Raw genomic sequence first — 26,792 nt, 5'->3', positions numbered from 1 at the left:
TCAGCAGTGATATCCCCTATATCATTTTTTATTGCATCTATTTGATTCTTCTCTCGTCTTCTTTTTCAGTCTGTCTAGTGGTCTATCAGTTTTGTTGCTCTTTTCCAAAAACCAGCTCCTGGATTCATTGATTTTTTGAAGGGTTTCTCATGTCTCTATGTCCTTCAGTTCTGCTCTGATCTTAGTTATTTCTTGCCTTCTGCTAGCTTTTGAATGTTTGCTCTTGCTTCTCTAGTTCTTTTAATTGTGATGTTCGGGTGTCAATTTTAGATCTTTCCTACTTTCTCTAGTGGGCATTTAGTGCTATAAATTTCCCTCTACACACTGCTTTAAATGTGTCCCAGAGATTCTGGTACATTGTGTCTTTGTTCTCATTGGTTTCAAAGAACATCTTTATTTCTGCCTTCATTCTGTTATGTACCTAGTAGTCATTCAGGAGCAGGTTGTTCAGTATCCATGTAGTTGTGTGGTTTTCAGTTTCTTAATCCTAGTTCTAATTTGATTGCACTGTGGTCTGAGAGACTGTTTGTTGTGATTTCCATTCATTCACATTTGCCCAGGAGTGTTTTACTTCCAATTAAGTGACCAATTTTAGAATAAGTGTGATGTGGTGCTGAGAAGAATTTATATTCTGTTGATTTGGGGTGGAGAGTTCTGTAGATGTCTATTAGGTCTGCTTGGTCCAGAGCTAAGTTCAAGTCCTGAATATCCCTGTTAATTTTCTGTCTCATTGATCTGTCTAATGTTGACAGTGGGGTGTTAAAGTCTCCCACTATTATTGTGTGGGAGTCTAAGTCTCTTTGTAGGTCTCTAAGGACTTGCTTTGTGAATCTGGGTGCTCCTATATTGGGTACATATATATTTAGGATAGTTTGCTCTTCTTGGTGCATAGATCCCTTTACCATTATGTAATGGCCTTCTTTGTCTCTTTTGATCTTTGTTGGTTTAAAGTCTGTTTTTATCAGAGATTAGGATCGCAACTCCTGCTTTCCATTTGCTTGGTAAATGAGCCTATATGTGTGTCTTTGCATGTAAGATGGGTCTCCTGAATACAGCACACCAATGGGTCATGACTCTTTATCCAGTTTGCCAGTCTGTGTCTTTTCACTGGGGCATTTAGCCCATTTACATTTAAGGTTAATATTTTTATGTGTGAATTTGATCCTGTCATTATGATACTAGCTGCTTATTTTGCCTGTTAGTTGATGCAGTTTCTTCATAGTGTCAATGGTTTCTACAATTTGGTATGTTTTTGCAGTAGCTGTTACCAGTTGTTCCTTTCCATGTTTAGTGCTTCCTTCAGGAGCTCTTGTAAGGTAGGCCTGGTGGTGACAAAAATCTCTCAGCATTTGCTTGTCTATAAAGTATTTTATTTCTCCTTCACTTCTGAAGCTTAGTTTGGCTGGATATGAAATTCTGGATTGAAAATTCCTTTCTTTAAGAATGTTGAATGTTGGCCCCTACTCTCTTCTGGCTTGTAGGGTTTTTTCAGAGAGATCCACTGTTAGCCTGACAGGCTTCCCTTTGTGGATAACCTGACCTTTCTTTCTGGCTGCCCTTAACATTTTTTCATTTCAACCTTGGTGAATTTGGTGATTATGTGTCTTGGGGTTGCTTTCCTTGAGGAATATGTTTGATTTGAATGTTGGCCTGCCTTGCTAGGTTGGGGACATTCTCCTCAGTGTTTTCCAACTTGGTTCCATTCTCCCTGTCACGTTCAGCTACACCAATAAAATGTAGATTTGGTCTTTTCACATAGTCCCATATTTCTTGGAGGTTTTGTTAGTTCCTTTTTATTCTTTTTTCTCTAATCTTGTCTTCTTGCTTTATTTCATTAACTTGATCTTCAATCTCTGATATCCTTTCTTCTACTTGATTTGGCTATTGATACTTGTGTATGCTTCATGAAGTCCACGTGTTGTGTTTTTCAGCTCCATCAGGTCATTTATGTTCTTCTCTAAATGGGTTATTCTAGTTAGCAATTTGTCTTACCTTTTTTCAAGGTTCTTAGCTTCCTTGCACTGGGTTGGAACATGCTCCTTTAGCTCAGAGGAGTTTGTTATTACCCACCTTCTGAAGCCTACTTCTGTCAGTTTATCAAACTCATTCTCCATCCAGTTTTGTTCTCTTGCTGGCAAGGAGTTGTGATCCTTTGGCAGAGAAGAGGTATTCTGGTTTCTCCCCTCCTTGGTGCATTTATCTACCTTTGGTCTTTGATGTTGGTGACCTTCAGATGGGGTCTTTGAGTGGATGTGCTATTCCTTTCTGTTTGTTAGTTTTCCTTCTAATAATCAGGCCACTCTGCTGCAGGTCTGCTGGAGTTTCCTGGAGGTCCACTCCAGATTCGGTTTGCCTGGGTATCACCAGCAGAGGCTGCAGAACAGCAAAGATTGCTGCCTTTTCTTTCCTCTGGAAGCTTCATCCCAGAGGGGCACCTGCCAGATGCCAGCCACAGCTTTCCTGTATGAGGTGTCTGTCAGCCCCTACTGGGAGGTGGCTCCCAGTCAGATACCCAACTTGAGGAGGCATTCTGACCCTTAGCACAGCTCGAATGCTGTGCCGGGAGGTCCACTGCTCTCTTCAGAGCCATCAGACAGGGAGGTTTAAGTTTGCTGAAGCTGTGCTCACAGCTGTCCCACCAAGAAGACAAGAGAGGAGAAATCTGGCAGTCTGGCCACAGCAGCCTTGCTGAGCTGCAGTGGGCTCCGCCCAGTTTGAACTTCCCGGTGGCTTTGTTTACACTGTTGAGGTAAAACCACCTACTCAAGCCTTAGCAATGGCAGATACCCCTCCCTCCACCAAGCTGGAGTGTCCCAGGTTGATCTCAGGCTGCTGCTGTGCTGGCAGTGAGAATTTCAAGCCAGTGGATCTTAGTTTGCTGGCTCCACGGGGGTAGGACCTGCCTAGCCAGACCACTTGGCTCCCTGGCTTCAGCACCCCTTTCCAGGGGAGTGAACAGTTCTGCCATGCTGGTGTTCCAGACGCCACTGGGGTATGAACAAAAAATAGCTCTTGCAACTAGTTCATTTTCTGCCCAGATGGCCTCCCAGTTTTGTGCTTGAAACCCAGGGCCCTGTTGGGTAGGCACCGGAGGGGGGTCTCCTGGTCTGTCGGTTGCAAACACCATGGGAAAAGTACAGTATCTGGGCTGGAGTGCATGGTTCCTGATGCTCAATGTCCCACCCTGCTTTGGCTCGCCCTCTGTGGGCTGCACCCAGTGTCTAACCAGTCCCAATGAGATGAACTGGGGTACCTCAGTTGGAAATGCAGAAATCACCTGCCTTCTGCAGCGATCTCACTGGGAGCTGTTCCTATTTGGTCATCTTGCCTGCTGAGCTCTTATCTTCCTTTTATAGATGCATTGTCTGAAGTAAATTGCAGCACCTGCACACCACATCAAGTTGGCTTCAAAGTCTTTACCTCTTACCAATGTTTCTCCATGTGAGAGAAATGTGCCCTCTTTTGAGGGAACAACATTTTGCATGGATCCCCTTAAATAGTTTTAAGACATCTGAAAACATAAAACTAGTTATTAATTTATTATACTTACCCCCTTAAATAGTCATAGCCTGAATCTGTCAGGATAGGCAGTAATAACAAAAGTCCCTCTTAGTGGTTGCAAACATTGATTGTTTCTCTGAGTAGTAGGGAGCTCATCTGACCCAGCAGCCACCAATACTGCACCAGTCAAGTCCTGGCAAGAGACAAAAAGGACACCTAAACTGAAGTCTTTGAGGAGCAGTTTAGCTGTTATTTATTTGCACTATTTACAAGGCAAAGGAGGCGTTAGGGAAAGCGGTTAAGTTACAGTTTACTACCAGAAGGCTAGAAATGCTTAGCCAGCCTTTCCATGAAGACACAAGGTGGGGAAGCAGTTACCAGCACCTGGAGAGTGACTGGCAGAGGGGTGCAGCCAACCCAGACTGTCCTGGCACATGGAGCCTAGGCACTTATTCCTACTCTTTGGACCCCATTCACCTCCTGCCCTGCAGTCTCCTGCCAGAACACTCCATTGGCCAAATCCAACTGGAAGTTAGAATTGAAGGGAGACCATGGACCCAGTTTCTACAGACCCGCTTCCAGAGGAGGCACAGAGGAGTTGGGACGCACCTGGAGCAGCACACAGGGAGATACTTAGTGCAATCTCAAACGTTGTGAGAGGCAAAGGCAGTGCTGGAGAGACTCACACTGCAGCTAAATACTGTGGAGCGTCACTTCACACTCATAACTCACCAGCCAGAACTAATCATGTGTCCTGCTCACCGTGCCATTTTACCACATGTCCAGAAAGAGAAGAACGGGCTGTCTGTGGCAGCCACAAACCCAAAACAAATTTACAGATTAAATACGAAGAAGATGACAGAATCCAAACAATTCAAATTAGCAATATAACAACTCAATATTACAGTCAGTATTGCTTTGCTAAAACTTAGTCAACCACCCAGGACATGAGCACATCCAACAGGTCCTCTGAGTTTGGCTTGCCTCTGCTTCCACGTGCCTTGTGACAATTCAGTTCTCCCACGAACACACCAGCATCCATGAAGTCATTTGGTTTTCACTTGGCAGGAGTGTGCCATTTACATTGCAATTTCCCCTCTGTTCTTTTGTATCTAGACTGCGTCAATTATTGTAGTGCTAATTGTTACAGACATGACCACAATGCCAAGGCAAATGGGGACAATGAAATCAGTGGCTGGTTTTAAGGTGGTTATCTATATGGTCCGGAAAAATGCTTATATTAATTTTTTTGGATTGCCATTGAATCGGAAACAAAGTTCAGCAATTCTCATGGAGAAGCCAGAGATCTCTTAGAAACAGCTTCTACTAGTCCTTTCTTTTTCCTCCTCCTCACCCCAGCACAGGGAAAGAGGAGGTGGTAATACCCTAGTGCACCTGGAAGGTACAGTTCTTGCTCCTTCCACCCTCATTCCTCTGCTTTCTCACCTTCTCCTCTTTGCAGTGTGTCAGTGCCTTCCTTAACTCACATCCTTACCCATCAGCCCTGACGCCTGGGATACTCTCTTCATTGTCTTCAGCCCCAACTATTTTAAGTAATCCCTGAGTCACACATCTGAACATGTTTCTGCCATATAACGACAAGCTGAGGTTTCCTGAGAACCTTTTCTTACTCACTACAACTCTCCGCTGATATCACCCTCTCACATCTACGTGACCAGAGCAGTCCAGGTCTCCAAGCCCTGTGTAGTACGTACCTACCTTAGAGCCCTCTGGATAGGCCTCAAGTGATCTCTTCACATTCTAAAATTGAATGCAACATTTTATGTGTAGGTGTTCAAGTACATCTTGTTTGTGGGAGGAGAGGTTGTCCAGAATTTCATCAGATTCTCAAAGAGGTCTGGGACCTAATGAATGCTGATGTTTTCTTCTGTTTCACACTGTTCATTGAAAACTTCATGATACTCATTTCCATTTTACAGAAAACTTCTCTGTACTTCTGTTAAAACAAAATAATGTATGTAAGATCCTCCATTTATATATGTAAATATATATATATATATTTGAATGCAGACACTATGCCAAACACTGTCTGTGGTCTACCTATAGCCAAGTGTCCCTTGTCTTTTCTGGAAGAGCCTGATTTTGAATGGATGTTCATTCTCCAGTGCATCAGATATGTTGGCTTCCTTCTTCTTCCAGTGGTTAATCATGATTTAACTAAGCTATTATTGCACAACGAATTATCACAAACTTAGTAGCTTAAAATAACACGTGTAATGTCACAGTTTCTATCAGTCAGGAGCCTGGCCATGGCTTACCTAGGCCATCACAAGGCTGGACTCAAGAGTCAGCCTGGCTGTGTTCTCTTCTGGGAGCTTGACTGGAGAAGAATCTGCTTCCAAGCTTACTTATTTTCTCGGGATTGTGGAATACAGGGTGATTGTGGAATATAGAGTTTTTGTTCCTTGCTGGCTGTTGGCTTGAGGCTGCCCACTTAAAGAAAACCTTTCCACCTGGCTTAATTCATCAAGCCAGCAAGCAGAAATCTCAGGGAGACAGAGCCTTATATAAAGTGACATAATGTAATCACAAACGTGACATTCTAACAAAACATACTCAAGGATGTTTTCACTCACACACCTTTGCCATCTTCCATTGGTTGGAAAAAGTCTCGTATCTCACTCACATTCAAGGCAGAAGGGATTATACAAGGGCACGGATACCAGAAGGCAGGGAATATTGGGGGCCATGTTAGGGTTTGTGCACAACATAAACCAGTCTGATGATTTTCATTTTCTTGACAGTAACTCATACATCACCAATGAGAACTAAGAGGATGTCTTACATTTCCTTCCATCCACAGGGCAGGTGCAGAGGATCCAGCATGTTATTCTGAAATCCCAGAAGATGCTGAAGCTGCTAAATAGAAGGAGGCTGGATCCCTGAATGTTTTCATGGAGCAGAACATTCTCCTCACTCTGGTCTGCTTGAACCAGAATATGACCTGAGCAAGAAATAAGCCTTAATTGTATTTGACCATTAGAATTTTGGTGATATTTGTTATGGCTGTAAGTCCATGTTGATTAATACAAAGGAATTCTGTAAAGGCTCTTCTCTCTATTGAAAAAGGCTCTTCTCTCTATTGAAAAAAAGTTGCCCAAGGAGTGAAGGGAGAGATATTTTCTATAATTAAGATTGTCATATTCACATAGTACATAGTACAACTACAGCACCTTTCAGTCATATGGGGTTCAACAGAAAGAGGAAACATTTCCTGCTGTTGAATTAACCAAACTGGAGTTGCTATATAATATAGTAAAATTTCCTCAATCTTTCAGCCACATTTAGTTCAGTAATCTATTATTTCTGGTTAGAAGCATACCATTTGATACACAATCCAAACCCAATTCTTAATAACCTGTATCCACCGTATCTTACCACATCCCGAATCATCTAATACTCAACCACCTAGTTTCTATGATCCACTTACATCAAACATATTCATGTTTGGAAAATTGAGCCAGCGTCTACTGCCTTATCAGCTAATGCATAACAATTTACTTTTTCTGTGCTCTATAATAATGCAAGTCTGCTTGGAAAGATAACACATTAAGGGGTTATCAGACCCTAACACCTTGATATAGATGAGTTTATCAGATCCTCTGTTTAACCACTTTCGAATCCTTGGCCAGTTCTCTACATTTCATGAAGAGTTAGCATAACCAGACCAGGAGATATTATCTTCAGGATGTGGTCAGTTGTAGAAAAGATAGCTCTGAGGATCTCTTTCCAGGGAAAAGACATGTGGATTGCTCCAAAGATCCTCTTTCTCAGGAAAATGCACATGCTACAGAAAGGCTACAGAAAATAAAAGCACTCCCTCATTAACATATTCACAGTCTATTTTGTTCGAATTACAGGCCAATCCTTTTCAGATAGTTGAGTCCAGAGAGGACTGGGAGACTGCCTGACCCCACGGGGTGCTTGACGAGGTCAGATTCCAGGGCCTATTGGAAGTGACAAACTAAGGCAGAGATGGCTGGTGGGCTGTTAAAACCAAAGGGGGCGAATGCTCATGGACGAGTTAAGAGGCTCCTAACACTGGGGAGCACATACAGAGGGAGGGGTGTCCTTCTGTTACACAACCTGAATTACTGGAGAAGGGCCTACTGGTGTTCCCCTCAATACAATGCACCTCCACTTCTGAGAGAGGGGAAGGGGGAAAAACAGAGAGGGAGGGAGGGAGAGAGAGAAAGAGAGCACTATCTCCCTCTCTTCTCTCTTTCCCTTCCTCTTATCTCTCTGTGGATCTCTTTCAAGTACTCCTAGAAGAATCTGGAGCTAAAATGAGCCTGCATCTGAATTTTACTCCTGGCTCTGCAACCGATAAGCTATGTAATCAAGTCCCTTCCTTGCTTCTTTCTTTCTCACACACACACACTCTCTCATCAAATGCTTGTGGGTTCTTACTCTGACAAGTCAGGCATTGTGCTAGTTACAGGAGATAATCTGAAAAGAAAATAGCTCCTTCTTATCAAATGATGACAGACCAGGTGATCTCACAGGTATATATTGATGACTAGGTTCTTCTTGCTAGCTCTGCTTATGCACCTCCCTCCTTCAAATCAGTATCTTCACCTGCTTTCCCAAAGCCCTTTTGCTATTCCTTCTCCCTCTGAAGCACCCTTTTTGACCTAATATCGAAAGGCATCACAGCCCTTTCCCTCCCCCACGCCGCCCATCCTGTTCCCCAGCATCAACACCAGGCTGCCCTGAATGCTGTGCTTTCACTTCTCCATCAGCACGCAGTTACTAATCCCTTAATGTGACCGGAGCAGAAGCCTAAATAACTGCTCCATAATCCCCTAGTATTTGAGCATCCAAAATAACATTTGCATTTTCATTAGGGTCTTAAATGCTCTGGTGGCTTTCTTTTTAAAAATTAGTAATTTAAGTATTTATTTTTTAAAAATTCAAACATAGATATAGATATGTTTATGTAGGACTGCATAAAGATTTATACTTTTACAGAATTACATAAATGTGATCACACTGTACATAGCTTTTTGCTTTCTTTCTTTTCTTTGTGTCTTCTTCCTCTCTCCAACCTCTTCCATACTAATTCTCAGCCACAAATCCTCCACAAAACCATGGAACCCATGTCAGCCTTTTATGTATCCTTCCATATTTTTCTCTATTTGTCTAGACTCACACCAGCGTCTAACGATATATGTGAAAGGATGTTCTTGGAGTGCTGTTGTTAGTGGCAAAGAATGATTGAATGAATTCTGGTACAACAATATATTTCAGTTAGGCTAGGCTGCGTGTTGATATGGAGTAACTCCAAAAGCTCAATAACTTAAAACAATAACAATGGATTGATTGCTCATACTATATGTCCAAGTCAAGCCAGTAAAGGACTCTGTTCCCCGGGGTCATTCAGGGGCCCAGGCTGATGGAACGACCATTACCTTAAATATTTCCAGTTGCTGTGCCACAGGGAAATGAGTTCTGGAGGGCCTCAAACCAGATGATTAAATGCTTCAATGCAGAAGTCATAATTCCTTGGCTATGACTAGTCACATGGCCCTATTCAGCCAAAGATGAGCCAGGAAGTACAATTCTATGTACATGTGTCTGGAAAAGAAGACAATATTGGTGAATAGCACTACCACCCACCACACACCCTGCACTGTATCTTTATCTATTAATAAAGAGGAAAGAATAATAACATGTCAAGCAACTTAGAGGGATTCTACCAGGAATTGTTGAATGAGAAAATACAGATACAGCTAAATGAGTAAGGAATTGCATTTTCTGAAACAATGGCTCAAAAATCTCTACATATGGATTTGCAAGTGTTTATAGGAATATATGTGTATATATATGCTATAGATATATATGCTTACCTAGTTATTATCATACATTCTTACATCATAATTACCCTGGGGCCCTTGTTAAATGTTAGAATTCCTGGGCCCCAACCCTGACCTAGTGAATCCAGTCTGGTCTGTGCATTAGTGAGAGAGCCAGGGCCTCACACCCAAGGCTGAGTCCTTTATTCCACCACATGTAGCCCTCACCATGGTGATCCACTGATTCCTAACAACTTCCTAAAGAAAAATATTGATTCGTTGATTTATCAATTTGCCCATCCTTTTATCTACCAAATATTTATGGAGACTCGACTATCTGCAGGGACATTGCTAGATGCTAGGGATGCAGTAGGGGACAAAGCAAACTTGATCCTGTTTTGATCTTACAGTCTAGGGTAGGAAAAACGTTTAAAAAGAGGACACCTCATTAATTCACATGTACGTATAAATTGTGATAAGGCCTAGGTAGGAAGAGAGTGTCATAGACAAATATAGTCGAGGGACAACATTTAAATTGGGGAGCTAATGATGATGACTCGCAGTAAAGGCTAAGTAGAGAACTATTGGGGTGGAAACCCTATAGGCACGGGACACAGAGCTGAGCGTAGAGCAGTGGGGCTACCTGTGCGGAGGGCTACAGACGGGAATAATAGTAGGCCAGTGTGCCTAGAAGACAATGACCTTGGAAACAGTGGTGAGAGATGGCACCAGAGCATGCAGGGCCCTGTAGAATGCGGTGAGGAGTCAGGGCTTTAAGTGCAGTGGGAACTGTAATGGTTAGAAGTAAGCAGGTCAGAAAGACCTGATATATGTTGTCTTTTTACAGCAACTTTAGTGAGTTATAGCTTACATACAATAAAATGCCCTCACTTTAAATGTTCGTTTTGATGAGTACATAATACAAATATATATTCAGATATATGTATACATGGATACACTCACACAAATGTGTATGTCTTTATAGCCACCACTACAATCAAGATACATAAAATATCAGGGCTGGGTACAGTGGCTCATGTCTGTAATCCTAACTCTTTGGGAGGTTGAGGTGGGAGGATTGCCTGATCCTAGGAGTTTGACGCCAGCCTGAGCAATACAGTGAGACCCTGTCTCTATGAAAAATAAAAATACATTTTAAAAAAGTGTAGGATATTTTTATCATATCAAAATGTTTTCTTGTGCCTTTACACAATCAGTTTCCACTCCTGGCTCTAGACAACCCTGATCTATTTGCTGTGACTTTATTTTTAAGTTCCAGGGTATATGTGCAGGTTTGTTACACAGGTAAACGTGTGCCACAGTGGTTTGCTGCACTTATCGACACATCACCTAGGTATTAAGCCCAGCATACGTTAGCTGTTTTTTTCTAATGCTCTCCCTTCCCTCACCCTGCCCCCCAACAGACCTCAGTGTATGTTGTTCCCCTCCCTGTGTCCATGTGTTCTCATTGTTCAGCTCCCACTTATAAGTGAGAACATGTGGTGTTTGGTTTTCTGTTCCTGTGTTTAGTTTGCTGAGGATAATGGCTTCCAGCTCCATCCACATCCCTGCAAAGAGTATGATCTCATTCCTTTTCATGGCTGCATAGTATTCCATGTGTATGTATGCCACAGAGTGGGAGAAAATTTTTGCAATCTATCTATCAGACAAAGGTCTAATATCCAGAGTCTACAAGGAAGTTAAATAAATTTACAAGAAAAAAAACAAACAGTCCCATCAAAAAGCGGGCAAAAGACATGAACAGACATTTCTCAAAAGAAGACATTCATGCAGCCAACAAACATGAAAAAAAGGTCAACATCACTGATCATTAGAGAAATGCAAATCAAAACCACAATGAGATACCATCTCACACCAGACATAATGGCCATTACTAAAAAGTCAAGAAACAACAGATGCTGGTGAGGCTGCAGAGAAATAAGAACACTTTTACACTATTGGTGGGAATGTAAATTAGTTCAGCCATTGGGGAAGACAGTATGGCGATTCCTCAAACATCTAAACCAGAAATAACATTTGATCCAGGAATCCCATTCCTGGGTATATACCCAAAGAAATAGAAATCATTCTATTACAAAGATACATGCACATGTATGTTCATTGCAGCATTATTTATAATTGCTGTAACAGTTGATCAGTCTTTTCTAGAGACTGATATGAACAGAATCTTATGATGTGTACTGTTTTATGCCTGGCTTATTTCACACAGCAGAATGTGGTGTGAGTAATCCATATTGCTGAATGCATCATGAGCTCATCTTTTTAAACTGCTAGTATGACATTACAAACCTATGTTTGTAATTTAAAAAGATGATTCGTGACATGGCTGTATTTAAGTCAAGCTGTGAAGCTTACAGGTTTTTTATTCACCTGTTGATTGGCATGTGTTTGAAGCTATTATGACACAGCAGTTTGGAGCTACTGTGTGTTTTATACTCCCTGTGTAAGTCTTTGTGGGGACATTTGTTTTCCTTTTACTTTGCTAAATACTTCAGTGTCCAGTTGGCATCTCATGGTAAATTTGTGTTTAACCTTGTTAGAAACTACCAAACGGTTTTCAAAAGTAGTTGTACCATTTTACATCCATAGCAGCATCATTTGTGTGATTATTGCTCCAGATACTAAGTAATACTAAGGATTATTAGTCTTTATAACTATTCCAGGGAGTGTGTAATAATATCCACAGTTTTAATTGACACTTCTTCTGATGAACTAATGATGCTGAGCATTTTTTCATGGGCTTATTTTGCATTTCTATATTCTCTTTTGGAAGGTGTCTGTGAACTCTTAAGTTGTAAGAGTTCTTTACATATTTCAGATGTAAGTTCTTTGTCAGATATACTTATTATAAATATTTTCTTCTGATCTGCGGCTTGTCTTTTCCTAATGGTAGTTTTCAAAAAGCAGAAGTTCTAAATTTTGATAAAGTTCAATTTATCACTGTTTTTTGTTAATGGTTTATGCTTTTTGTGTCCTAAGAAATATCTGCCTAACTCAAGATTGTGAAGGTTTTCTCCTACGGCTTTTTCTAAAAGTCTACAGTTGGCTTTCATATTTAGGTTAAAATCCACTTCAAGTCACGTTTTCGGTACGGTGAGAATAAAGTAAGGATAAAGGTTCATATTTTTTTTTTCTTTTCCTTTCTGTATGGACTTTCAGTTGTTCCAGAACAGTTTGTTGAAAAGATTTTCCTTTCATTCAACAAACTGTCTTGCCTCCTCTTTTGAAAATAAATTAGACATACATGTATGGGTCTATTTCTTAACTCTCTATTCTGCCTCATTGATATATAAGTCCACCCTATGCCAGCGCTATGCAGTCGTGAGTAAAATAGCTCTTCAGTAGGTCTTAAAATCAGCGAGGGTGGGTTCTCCAACCCAGTTCTTTTTCAAAATCATTTGGGCTATTTTAGATGTTTTGCATTGCTATACACATTTTAGTACCAGCTTGTCAAATTCTATTTTTAAAAAAATTCTGCTTGAATTTTGATTGTGATTGTGATTGTGATTGTGTGGAATCCACAGATGAATTTGAGAGAGTTTACATCCTAGGCATACTGCTCTTTCAGTCTTGGAATGATACGTAGTTGCTCTTAATGGTTTTAAAGAGGTTGCCCTTCTGCCCATCCTTATGGCCCATGGTACCTCAAACAACAGGAATGGCTTATGTCTCGGAGGTCCGGAGGAGTCCATGGTTATTGATTCTGCAGTACTCCTGGGCACATCACACACAAAAGGGTCCTCCTCTCCCAGATAGGGTAGTGGAACTTGCCCATCCGGACCACTTTGCTTCTTACTCTAAACGCCAGCCTTACCTTTAAGGGAAAGTGAAATTATGAGTCTGAGACGTGGGCAGCAGTCGTGGAAGGACAAATTAAGATGAGGCCCAATGGCAGGATATTCCAGAGTGTACCAACAAGTCCAGTGTGCGTAACAGCAGAACAACTGGGGCTGCCCTGTCAGGAAACTGCGTGCACATCCAGGCTCCGCACTTCCCAGGCAGAGTGGTCTTCCACAACCCCGCGCCTGTTTCCTTATCTTTCCAAAGGAAATGAACATCTTAGCCAAGCGTCATGGTACGTGCCTGTAATCCCAGCTACTGGGGAGGCTGAGGCGGGAGGGACAGCTTGAACCCGGGAGGCAGAGGCTACAGTGAGCTGACATCACGCCGCTGCACTCTAGCCTGGGTGACAGAGCGAGATCCTTCTCAAAAAATAAAAAGGAAATAAACATCTCTAGCTTTCAGTCACTACTGGGAATAAATAAGCTGGCAGAGGTAAGGAGGAAGCTGAGGCTGGGGGAAAGTTAGGTGCAGAAAGCAAAGGCGGGAACAGGAGACAGACCCCCTCCTCTCAGCCAGAAACACCAAGGACAGCATCAACAGCCTGGACTAGAACCACATAGAAAGGAATGGGTGAGGCAGTGACAGCCGCCCTCCCTCCTGAGTCCCCTGGCTCTGTGTGCTTCCTCCGCACTTTTCTTCTGCCCATCTGCTATGGGGGAACCCCATCCTGGGCCTCACTGGGGATGACGCTGCACAGAGTGTGGAAAGACGGGGACAATGCCCGTCACCAACTCAGATTTCACCCAGGTCTTCCCAGCTACCAGAGTCCTCTCCCACCGACCACCCTCCTCAGTGCCCAGGGACTCAGCATGACACAGCTGTACATGGCCAAGCCCATCTTGGAACGTCCATGAGCTTTTCCTTATCATGTCCTCAGCTAGACTTATGTGTGCATGTGTCTTCCACATGAAGAAAGGAGAGTTCCTTCTCTTTGTCTTCAAACTGGGCTGGCTTTGTGCAGAACTGTGGGATGTGGTGCTGAGTGTGAGGCCTCTCTCTCAGGCTGCGATAGAGAGGCTAGGTTTCCACCTGGTTGTCATGGGGAATTTCCCACAAGCCTGGAGTCAGCGTAACTCATGATTCTTGCATGGGGATGAGACTCAGCCTACTGTCTGGGAAGGGCTGGCTGAATTAGACCTGGGAGATTTGGGGTAGCAGCCAAGCTGGACACATTCACTTTACTTTAAGGATTTTTCTCTCCCATACAAGGGGCCCACCTAGGATTCCTTCCCCTTCCAGGACTCCTCCAGATGAAGATTCCATGGACCAGACATTTATTTTTCATAGGCCCTTTGTAGGAATGACACCAAGTGGATGAGGTCACACAGGAAAACCACCTGACGAAGACGGGAGGGGTGTTGGAGGAGAATGAGCGTCTCATTTAGGTCTACTCCCTAGAACCAGGACAGTGACCCAGATTAGACTTGCCTGAAGACCCCTTGAAAGCAAACAAGTTCTTGGTATCAGCCCTCAGGAGTTCTATTCTCTGTCCCCAGCTCCTTATCCTCTTTCCTCTCGCTTCCTTGGGCCTCTTCTGGAGAAAGCTTCAGGCCCCTGAGCAGGCTAAGGAGTTCTGCGGTGAGGTTTGGTGTCTGCTTCCCTCAGGCTGGGTGGAGGAGCAGCCTCCAGCTCCCTCCCCTCCTCTTTCTCTTAGTGCTGCCTTCTCTTTCTCCTCTTTGGCCCCCTTTTTCCAATCAAGGAACTCTCAGATCTGAACAACCTCCCTTAAAGAAGACACAGCGATTCCATGCATTACTTTTCCCAGGAGCATGTGCACATCAGAAGGGGAGCCCAGGGTCTCCTGGGATTAAACCAGATGCATGATGCACCGCTGCAGAGATGCTGGGATCCACGGGCAGACATTCCTCCCCGGAGTCCTCTTGGGTGAGGCCGGGTGGCTTTTCTCCTGGACATGTCAGGTGTTGCTAGCTCTGCATGACACACAGCTCATGGAATCAAGAAGGACAGCACAACACATGTGCCACCGTGTGCACAGCTCAGGCCCTGCCCTGTCCTCTCTACATGGGGTTCCACCATGCACCAGCTCTCCCTCCTGTAGTGAAGCAGCCCCATCCCTTACACGGAGGCTGGGAGACACCTCTGGCCACTGAGACACATGCCCTCTCTCCTGAGGCCAGGAGACTCAGAAGTCGGATTCTACAGTTGTCTGCCCCTCCTCCCAAAGCCTGTTCAAAGTGCTTAATTAACAAATCTTGGGTATCAGGAAGTTATTTACTTGGCTTCCTCAGGAACTGTTCTCTAAGGAGCTCAAAGCACTGCTAATAGATTTTTTTGTTCTTTCCATCCATCAAACAGCCTCCCCTCCTTCCAAACTATGCTTCATCCTGAACCCTTAGGGATCTGATTTTCATTTGAAGAACTCAGGAGAGACCTTCTAGCTTCGCTATAAGCATCTCTACCCAACAGCTACTATGCCCCACCCTCTCAAAGTTCCTGGCTCCACTTTAATGAAAGAATGATGGGGAAAGAGCAGCATCTGCAGACCCAGGTTTAGCAGGAGAATCAGGTCCTCTCTGCTCTGGAAAATGCTACTCAGCTGCCCACACCATTTGCATTGCTTTTACTTTGGCCACCCCTCCCACCGCCCTGCTGAGAAGTCACAGCACCTGTGAACCCGCAGCAATCAAGAATAGAACTCACCTGCTGGTCTCTGGCTCCTCTGGGGCCACAATCAGCACTTGGGGACCATGGGGTGCTATAAATAGACAGCCTCCCTTGTACCACTGTCTCAGCTACTGCTGGACTCTGCTGCCTGCCTGCCCTTTGTTCCTCTAAACCACATGTCTGTTGTCCTTGCAAGATCCTCTGGGCCTCCAGTGGCTTGACTGGACTCCTAGTTTGTCTCCTCTTGGGTCTATCTGCTCCCACTGAGGCCTCCAAATTCAGGAATCCTCCCTCCACACTGCACTTCGGGCGAACTCGAGGGTGTGCTCATAATCAGAGGCACCACCTGGCGGAGGCAAGAGGTGAACATTAGCCCAGGACACTGATCTGCATGGCACAGAGATAAACGTTGTGATAATCATCATTATTGGTAACATTTATTGGCACATGCATTGTGCCAGGGAATTTATATTCATCATTGCATAGAATCCTCTAAACCACCCTCTGATGTAGATGCTACTAGGAAGTGGCCATGCAACCTTAACACACAGTATTATTTTATCATGGACTGTAATGTACTATCTATAAATGGCTCATTATGTATTCACCTGTGTTTTCAGACATAGACTCACCCTGCATTATGATGCCAATTTCACAGATGAAGAGACTAAGACTTACAGGCATCACTGTAATCAGAGAGCTCAGATTCCAAATAAGGTCTAACTCCAAAAGCTGTGCCCTCACCCTTGTGATATGTGAATACGCCACATGGGTGCCAGCCCCAGTGATCTCTCCATTCCTGAAGGCTGCCCCACTGTGCATCCAGAGACACTCGGACAACCCCGTCCATAACGTAACTCAGGGAGAGAGTTCCATGGGGTGTGGGAGTTTTAGAACTAGAGGATCTCAGAATTTGAAAGAACCTTAGGGCTGCATGCAGTGATTCTGAACTGTTTCTGAGCTACTTAAGAATAATGAATGCTATACACACACATACACTGTGGCCTACAATTTGGGGGTTCTTGGACCCCAAGAAGCCTAGCCTTGGACCAAAGTGCCTTGGCTGGCACCCCCCTCCCCCTTTCTGCTTTTCTCCATGCATGTACACATCCTGGGTCTGGCTTCTTCAAGCCGTTCAGGTTAGATTAGGGCAAGCTAATGATGCCTTTCTGGCCCAAATCCCTTCTTGTGCAAAAATGGAATCAGGCCAGGGAAGGAAAGTTTTTTGCCCAACGTCACACAGTTAGTGGGACTGGCAGAGCAGGCCTAGAGCCAGGGTGGATCATTTAGGCCAGGAAGTGTCCTGGGTGCCAAGGATCAGTGCCTGGCCCACCCAGGGAGAGCAGCTGCCCCTGGGGGCCCTAAGTCAACCACTTCAAGGGAGGACCAAAGCCTCAGTGTGCAGCCACTAAGCTCACTCAGGGTCTTCTCACTGTCCCCCTTGCTGCCTCCTCTCCTGCCAGCCCACTCTCACCAGCTTTGAGGGCTTCAAATTGGAGCTCCTGCTCCAGGAAAGAGCTGGAGAAGAGCTCAGAGAGGCCTTTAGGGAAGAATGAGACAGTCTTGCAGGAGAGACACTGAGCCCCCTGGTCCTGGGAGCCCACTTTCTCTATGTAAAGATCACCCTAGCTTCCCAGAGCTGAGGCTGTTCATCTGGGAAGCCATATCCTTCTACTCTGGGAAGCCTTGCCTAACCCAGGGACAAGGGGCCAACTGCAGCTTGAATGTCAAACCTCTGGTAGCACTCATTCCTCTGGTTACTCAGTGGTTTCCTAGAATCCCTTACACCTTCAGCATTGGCTCAATGATCTGTGCACAGTGGGTACTCAGCAGACACTTCTACATCTTGCATGGACTCTAAGATGCAGATCAGGAAGGCCTTCAGTACTGCTGGGCACCCATCACCCATCCGACCACCCCACCCCTCCCTCCTCCTCTCTGTGTCTGCTGTAAGGTGGTGGCGACGCCAGCTCAGGGGGTAATGGGCTCATTATTGTGTCGCTAGGAGCCACTGATGTCGGTCATAAATATTAACAGTCCTTATTATGAAGCCCCCTCACTGCGGCTGCTTCAGTCCAAGTTTACACAGTAAACAGTGCAGTTCGTTTATTTGATCGAGGGAGCATTCTTCAGATGAGCTAATAGCTCTGCTTCCCCATCCCCTGCTTCTCTGTTAGCTCAGCAGGCATAGCTCTGCAGGCAAGGGAGTCCACTGCTGTGCGAGGCCAGCATCGGCTCTGTGTCAACCAGAGGCTGGGCCCTTAGGGACAGCAGGCCAGGAGGCACAGGGCTAGGGCCAGGGCCTCCTGCCCTGAGAGCTATGGGGCAGCTCTCCTGGGAAGCAGCAGCCTCCACAGCTCCTCCGGGGCAGCCAATTATCAGCACTTACCACTCTCCGTGGCTGAATCGTTTCTAAAGTATGAGCCGACATGGACACTGGTCCTCTCGCTGGTTTAATGGCAAGTAGTGGAGAGAGAGGAGTTAAACACTAATGATATTTCAGCTTCTTGATTTTTTTCCAAAGCTGACCTCAGAGACTCTTCCATTCCACAACACCCCAGGATATCAAGAGAGCACTCCTCACTGTGAAGAGTGCACCTGCACAGGGGCAGTCTCGGGCCAGCGAGGGCTTGGCCAAAATGTATAGCATCAGGGGCTCAGTTTCCAGATTTCCCCAGACTGATACTTGGGCAGAGCTGGCTGTGGACAGGAGGGAATTCAGATGCGCAGCTGCAGGGCAACAGCAGTTGTCTGACTTTGGAAAATTAAAAGTTGAGATGTGCAATGTCAGCCATGAGGTAGGCAACAGGAAAAAGGTGGGATGGGGTGGGCCAGTTCCACAGAGGCCTGGCTGGGGGAAGAAAGAGACACAGAAGCAGCCAAAACTACCCCACTACCCAGAAGGGTGGGTTTTGCCTGCTTTTTTTTTTTTTTAAGACAGTGTCTTACTCTGTCATTTAGGCTGGAGTGCAGTGGCGCGATCTCAGCTCACTGCAACTTCCAACTCCCTGGTTTAAGCAATTCTTCTGCCTCAGTCTCCCAAGTAGCTGAGATTACAGGTACACACCACCATGCCTGGCTAATTTTTGTATTTTTAGTAGAGACAGAGTTTCATCATGTTGACCAGGTTGGTCTAGAACTCCTGACCTCAAATGATCTGCCCACCTTGGCCTTCCAAAGTGCTGAGATTACAGGCAGGAACCACTACGCCCAGCCTGCCTGCTTCCTTTGACTCCAAGGTAATTTTTTTTCTTGTTGCTTTCTTCTGTCAGTCCCTTTTTCCCCCAGCCTTTCCAACAGGAGCTGCGGGGTGTGTGTGTGTGTGTAGTTGGGGGAAGAGTCTGGAATGAGTCTGGTTGTTACTTTCCTAATAGTATATCGGGGTGCACTCTGGGCACCCACTGACAGACAATCCATGGCTTTGTCCTACCATGCTGCCTCTGCCTCAGCAGTCTTGCCCGGCACCTCAGCGTCTCACTGACATTGGCCAGTCCTACTTGGACCCCGGCTGACTTGCTTGGGGCCTGGTCACCATGCCTGGGTCCTATTCATGTGGCTAAAATCCTGCCCTCAGATAACTCCTATGCTCCAAACACACCTCCATCAACCTGCCATCTAGTGTCACCAGCTGACCCATCCTCCTCCCTGTGTCACTTGGATCCTGACAGCTACCTGGACTACTTCTGAATCCAACAGCGGCCCCAGATGCCATGCCCTGGCCTGCCTGGCACCTGCTCAGGAGACCAGGCAGGTTTCCCTAGGGTTGGTTCTAATTTTTTTCCCCATCCTCCATCTCCTGCCCGGCCTGCCTCCTACCTGAGCTGGTCCTGTCTGCCACACTTTTCTCCCTTGCCTTGTCAGAGACAAGGAAGGGCTCTACTGGACAGGCCCACATGTGAAGCCTGTATCTGGCTGCAAAATGCAAACCTGTGCTGGTCAGAGAGCTCATGGCACTGCGCAGCAGGGGGCGGTTCCATGGGGTACAAGGAGGGAGAAGCAGGCCAGACAGCCCTGAGGTCAAATCCTCTCCTTCTGCCCGTTCTTTCACCCCGCCAAGCCTCATAAAATGGGCTTCATAATAGCAGGAAGCTCACTTTCACTCAGCACATATTTGAGGATCTGCTATGAGCCAGGTGCTATTCCAGCTACCATGGATACGATGTGAAACACACCCAGAGCCCTGCCTCACCGAGCTTATTAAATGGTAGTCTTGGCCTGAGGATTACATGAAATGATGCATTCCAGTACTTCAGTGAACATCCGTTGCTTTACATTTGTGGGGCTCATGTTCCGATTTTCTGAGTGCTATTATGTCCAATTCCTCTTGTGCGTAAATCCACCTCCACGCTCATTATTATTGCTTGCAAAGTTGCCCACCCAACACCTATCTATCACCTGTCTATCACCTATCTATCTGACACCTGTCTGTCTCTATCTATCTATCTATCTATCTATCTATCTATCTATCTATCTATCTATCTATCTATCTATCTATCTATCTATCCATCCATCCATCCATCCATCCATCCATCCATCCATCCATCCATCCATCCATCCATCCATCCACAGGTTGCAGACCTGGGCAGGGACTCACATACTTGACTCATCCTGGTCTTTGGCTGTGATGCTGGTCCAGGATAAAGTACATGGTCCATGTCCAGCCTCTTGGAGTCCTTCCCCCAAGATCTTCATTCTGAAGCTGGGCTGACAACCTGTCCCCTTTTCTCTTTGTTCACCACTCCTAAAACCAGGGCCTCCAGAACTGTTGGTGGCTTCAGCTCTCCCTCCAAAGGAACCCAAAAGAATGAGCCCCAACCTGGACTCAGGTGTGAAGACAGATGCAGAGCCAGGAGGCTGCAATCCCTCCTGCCTTTTCAAGCTTTAGTTGAAGGATCAACGTTTATCTTTTTTGTTTCTGAGCTATTTTGAGTTAGTATTTCATTTGTAACAAGAAGGTGTTTGATGAATACAAGTGGTTTCACATAGTAAGCATTCAAAAGGTTCCTCTCCCTTAGGAAGGGTGAATGTGCCAAGGACAAAGTGGGATGGAAAAATATGAAAGATTTGGAAAGGGGGAGCTCTTTGAAGTTTCTAAGTAGCTGGGCTTGCGTAGCCTGCATTCTCTACTGTGGCTAGTCTTTAGTTAAATTTGACTGAAGCACCAGGACCTCATCAACTTGCTCATTTTTATGTATCTGTAGACATTGATGGTTTTATCCGTCTGTCTATCTATCTATCTACCTACCTACCTACCTATCTAAACTGTCTCTCTGTCTGTCTATCTATCTACCTAATCTAATGTTCTTTTGAGAGTTTCACCAATTCCAGCTGAGCTGAGAGGGAAGGGGTTTTGTAATTCTTCAAGACTGCTCAAGAGAGTGAGAGCTGGGCACTAGTGTGCCTCTGTGAATTTGGTAGTAGTTACAGCCATGGGCTATCTGTAGGAGAGGAAAGGGAAGTTTCTGGGGCATAGAAAGAACTCAAAGGGAATGGAAACTGGACAGATGAAAAAAAAAAAATTGTATGTTCCTTCCTACAAGTCCTACAAGTCTCTCGTTCCTTTTTTTTTTTTTTTTTTTTTCCTTTGTTCTTACTTTGTTTTTCTCTAACCTCACTTGGGTCCTTTTCTTCTCTGCCCACCACCTCCCAGGAGGATGTACCGGGGAACACATCAGGCTCCAGTAACCACCATTCTGAACAAACACCTGTTCTTAAGAGTTAATATTTCTCCACTTTTGCCTGCAGAAACCATTTCCATTGCAGGGAATTCTAACACTGGCTTTCAGCCTTGGGGTAGCCAGTAAATCAGTCACAGTGGCTCAGCATGTCAAAAAACAAGGAAAAGAGCAGAAAATCACGGATGCTCACTCAGAAGCCTCCAGCTCTCATGTCTCTGGATCTGCAGCCAAATCCGTGGAAGGAAAAGCCAAGGCCCTCACTCAGGGCAGAACTGTAGCCTTCCTCCCATTCCCATTCTTGAGCAATGAGTGAACATCATACTATTTCAATGGCCTGGGTCCTGTTGGTCAGGACTAGACTTCATGGTAATAAGAAAAGAATCAGGCTATAGCTCACAGGGACATGCTGATAAAACATCCATCCAGGAGGAAGCAGTGTGACCCGTAACCCCAGGGACTCTATGGTGGGGGAAGGGAAAGGAAGGTATGTCACTATCAAATGTCGAGTCACAGCCTCTCTGAGTTTCAACTCTTTGTCTGAAAAAAATGAAGACAATAGTATTCACTTCGAGGGATTCGAATTCAATAAAAGCAACCCATGTGAAAACACTCAACACAGTGCAGGTACTGAGTGTGAATTGAAACTGGATATGTCCTATTGACTGTGTATGTATACACACACATGAGCTCACGAACACATACACCTTCTAGGTGTGACCTGGATTCAGTTCAGATATTCTCCAATCTCATTTTAGTTGCTGGAGAAACAGACAGCATGAGTTGCTCCTCAGATGATGGTGTGATTCACCCCTGCCCAAACACCAGTGGTCAGAGACAAGCTCAGGCTTGTTCACAGTAGCCCCAGAGCTCAGGGGAGTGGACCCCACCCAGTCTGAAGCTTTCAGCATAGGAGCTGGAACAACATGAAGTCTTCTTTCCACTCTGAGTTGATGGGAAAGTCCAAACATGGCATCTTGTCTTGTTCTTGAGGATTTTTTTGTTTTGTTTTGTTTTGAGACGGAGTCTCGCTCTGTCTCCCAGGCTACAGTTAAGTGGCATGATCTTGGCTCACTGCAAGCTCCACCTCCTGGGTTTACACCATTCTCCTGCCTCAGCCTCCTGAGTAGCTGGGACTACAGGCGCCCACCACCATGCCTTGCTAATTTTTTTGTATTTTTAGTAGAGACAGGGTTTCTCTGTGTTAGCCAGGATGGTCTCGATCTCCTGACCTCATGATCTGCCCACCTCGGCCTCCCAAAGTGCTGGGATTACAGGCGTGAGCCACCGCGCCCGGCCAGTCTTGAGCATTTTGTTTCAGGTAAAGTGTTCCTGATACAGGTAAACAGAAAGGACTACAAACAACAGCTTAATTCAAAATGCAATTGTGCTACACACAAAGCAGCAAGGGAGGTGAGGCTAGAAAGCAAGGTGATATAATAGTTTGCAACACATGGGATTTGAAGCGAAATCTGAGCTCAAACCCTACAATGCCACCAGAACCCAAGTGACTATACATATGCTTCAGTTTACTCATCTGCAAAATGAGAATGTCAACAACCCCTTGTCTATTTTATAAGGTTGAGGTGAGGATCAAGTGAGATAGCATCACTGAAATCACTTTGCAAAATATTATATAGCTAGCAGTTATGACAGTTGTTATAAATGTGGAATGTGCACAAGAGAGTCGGAAATCTCAAAAAGCTGACCTATTACCATAGTCAAATCATTTTCTCTTGAAAATCTCAGATATAAAAGGTTAGGTGCATAATGGCAGATATCTTGCCCACAGGAACCCATTTTCATGAAAGGATGAAACTTTGAAGGATTCCTTCTTTTCCACCGGTATTCTACAAATAAAGATAGGAAGGAAGGCAAGGCTGTATTGCTGGCTTCTGGGGTGGAGGACGCTGGGCTGGAGTGGTGCCTACAACTTTGATCCTGGTGGGAGTCAGGAGCCTCTGGTGAGGCTTGTATATTTCACCAAAAGTGACAGGGACCTTGTTAGACATTCTTGCATTGAGGAGCTTGATGGATTGAACTCCTGGGGAGAATGTGGCGGCCGTGATCTGACATAAAGATGATAAATAACATTTTTTTTCTTAAATGATTACTGAAAACTTTATGGCTAGCCAAAGCTGGCTTTCTCAAAGCCCCTGGAGGAGAGATTTTATAAAGTGTCTTTTAATTAATAAGGAGGTTATTGATTGCTGTCATGCATGGAGTACTACACAAGTGCCAGGTGAGAAAAAGGGGTGGAGGACCACAGGCACAGAGAGGAAGGCAGGGGTGGGCCTGGGCTTGGACTGCAGCCTGGATAAAAACCAGGCCACTGAAAACACTCTAGAATGCCAGTTAGGGCCAAAGCAGTCACTGTTTACCAGAGATGGTTAGAAGTGAAAGAGATGTTCTTATTTATAGACTGATTTAGAAAATTCACTGACATTTTGAGATAAAAAGAGAGGCAGTGTGCTGTGATGGGAGGTTTTCCTGGCTAAAAATTAAAAGACAAGAACCCTCTAGTAACCTACGGTGCAGGCTAAAGAGACTCTTAACTTCTTGGGTTTTAGCATCTTCATCTCTAAAACGATAGAACTGGACTAAATGATCTCCAGGATTCCAACTCAAATATGAGGGGTTCTCAAAAACTTCATGAAAAATGTGTATTAAGAAAACACTGACTCTTCTCACATTGGCAGGTCCAGGCCCGACCAACAGACAATGCCACGGCATGGAGTCGCTGCTGGGCCTCTTCTTCCTCACCCGCATCCCCATCACCCTGTTCATGGCCCTGCAGGTGGTGCTGCTGCATGAGCTCTACCCAGTAGAGTTTAGAAACGTCCTGAAGTGGTATGCTAAGGAGTTCAAAGACACGCTTCTGTGGGAGCCATCAGCCTGGTTTAAGTCCTTTCTGTTTTACAAGCTTGTGTTTCAGCTACCTTTCTTTCCCATTGCAACCTATGCCTTCCTCAAAGGAAGCTGCAAGTGGATTTGAACCCCTGCAAATCATCTACTCGGTTCCCACCATGACGACTTTAATTCCAGTACTCTCCACATTTCTGTTTGAGGATTTCTCCAAAGCCAGTGGTTTCAAAGGACAAAGACCTGAGACTCTGCATGAACGGTTAAGCCCTGTATCTGTCTATGCCCTCTACTTACTCATACCATTCGTCCTTTTAATGTTCATGTTGCAGAGCCCCTACAAGTATGAGGAGAAAAGAAGAAAAAAAATGAAACAACCACTGGCCCAGGGTAAGAGATGCCTGCAGGGAGGTTGTTTGTTGGATACAATACGAGGAACACTGCTCAGAACCCACATCCTCAGCAGCATTTGAAACAATGGCAGTAATGAGTAAGAGCAAGATGGTGTCAGAAACCACATCAAACCCTCACCTTCTTCTTCTTCCTTTTTTTTTTTTTTTAAGACTGTCTCACTCTGTTGCCAAGGCTGGAGTGAAGGGCAGTGGCATGATCATGGCTCAGTGCAACCTCTGCCTCCTGGGCTCAAAGGATCTTCCCTAGCCTCCCAAGTAGCTGGGACTACAGGCGTGCACCACCATGTATGGCTAATTTTTTTCAGTTTTTGTTTTTGTTTTGTGGAGACGGGACTTCACCATGTTGCCCAGGTTGGTCTCAAACACCTAGGCTCAAGTGACCCACCCACCTCAGTCTTCCTAAGTGCTGGGATTATAGACGCGAATCCCTGGGCCCAGCCCAAACCTTCACCTTCTAAGGGCACTGGGATGAACGGACTGACCGACTTCAGAATGGGCAAAGAGGTGTGGGCTAGGTTATAGGGAAGAGGTACCAAATACCTATGTGCCGAAGTTCCACTGCAACATTACTAAAAGCAGGACAAAACCAGAAACTGCTAAAGAACTTGGCCTGCTTGACAAGTTCATGAGTCACCTGACCCACAGCACATAGGCTTATTATGACTAAACCCTCCACTCCCGGTTCTCTAGAGTATATCACCTATCAGCAAAATGAACACTGGGATGTCTTGGGCCATTTTAAAATGTCAAATTTTGCCTCTTTCATATTAATTCAAAACTGTATCATGTTTTCTTGTCTGCACCTCTAACCCAAGGAGAAAAGACAAAATACTATGCAAAGGAAGTTTAAACTTAGTTTTCCTTAAGGTTCAGCCCTACAATGACTTTTAGTCAGAAATGGGTTAAACTGGAAAATGTTTTTGTGTCTGTTGCAAACAGATCATCCTAGCAGAATACTTTTTTTTTTTTTTTTTTTTTTTTAATTAAAGTTACTTTGCTGGCCAGGCATAGTGGCTCACGCCTGTAATCCCAGCACTTTGGGAGGCCTAGGTGGGTGGATCACCTGATGTCAGGAGTTCAAGACCAGCCTGACCAACATGGTGAAACCCTGTCCCTACTAAAAAATATACAAATTAGCCGGGCATGATGGCAGGTGCCTGTAATCCCAGCTACTCGGGAAGCTGAGGTAGGAGAATCACTTGAACCCAGGAGGCAGAGGTTGCAGTGAAGTGAGATCATGCCATTGCACTCCAGCCTGGGTGACAGAGCAAGACTCCATCTCAAAAAAAAAAAAAAAATTACTTTGTTTATTCTATTTCTAAATCTTAGTCTTCCTCATTTGTAGAGGCTACCGGACATAAGTCCCTTTATCTGAAGTCTAGCATCTCAAGCCTCATCTGGAAGTGTGCTCCCTAGTGGCTAACTTCATTCTTCTAATACAGTTCAATCATTCCCGTTTTGTTCTAAGAAGGGAAGGTGGCAGCTGCCAGGCATAACATAGGCACTGTGTACATATAGGGTGTCTTCACGTTGGTGCTTGGCATTCCATCAGCTTTCTCTAAGTTTGTACTCAAGTCTGACCTTAAAATGATGTTAGACGATAGTTTAACATTTAAACAGTTTAACATTTAAATAGTTTAACATTTAAACATCCCGGTCAGTTTCCTCTATTTTCACCCATTTTGCTCACAAGCCATATTGGTCTGACTCACATGTCTAATCCAAATAAAGGTAGCTGCTGACCACTTTAAAAAAAAAAATTCACATACACACCATGCATGGATTTAAAAAAAAAATTTTTGCACCCAAACTCATACTAATTTGTTATAATGTGTCTGAACAGGATCTAGTTTGAGGTACCAAGGAGGAGAAAATATCAGTTTGTAAAGAATCTCTATCAGAGCAACATGAATTTTGCTAAAATTGAAGCAAGAATGAACCTCAAATTTATGGTGAAGCTTGAGTAAAAGAATAGTGAAATCACTGATGCTTTATGAAAAGTTTCTGGGGGCAAATCTCAAAAGAAATCAGCAGTT

General features: G+C 44.7%; 1 pseudogene; it reads left to right on the top strand.

Annotated features, from left to right (window-relative positions):
- The first annotated feature begins 24,203 nt into the window (after positions 1 to 24,203).
- On the top strand, positions 24,204 to 24,938 carry LOC112630699 (annotated as a pseudogene).
- The last annotated feature ends 1,854 nt before the right edge of the window (positions 24,939 to 26,792 follow it).

Source organism: Theropithecus gelada, chromosome 8 (assembly GCF_003255815.1).
Source record: "Theropithecus gelada isolate Dixy chromosome 8, Tgel_1.0, whole genome shotgun sequence".
Lineage (NCBI taxonomy): Eukaryota > Metazoa > Chordata > Mammalia > Primates > Cercopithecidae > Theropithecus > Theropithecus gelada.
The sequence above is the reverse complement of the archived record's forward strand: the minus strand, read 5'-3'. Positions and strand labels throughout refer to the sequence as shown.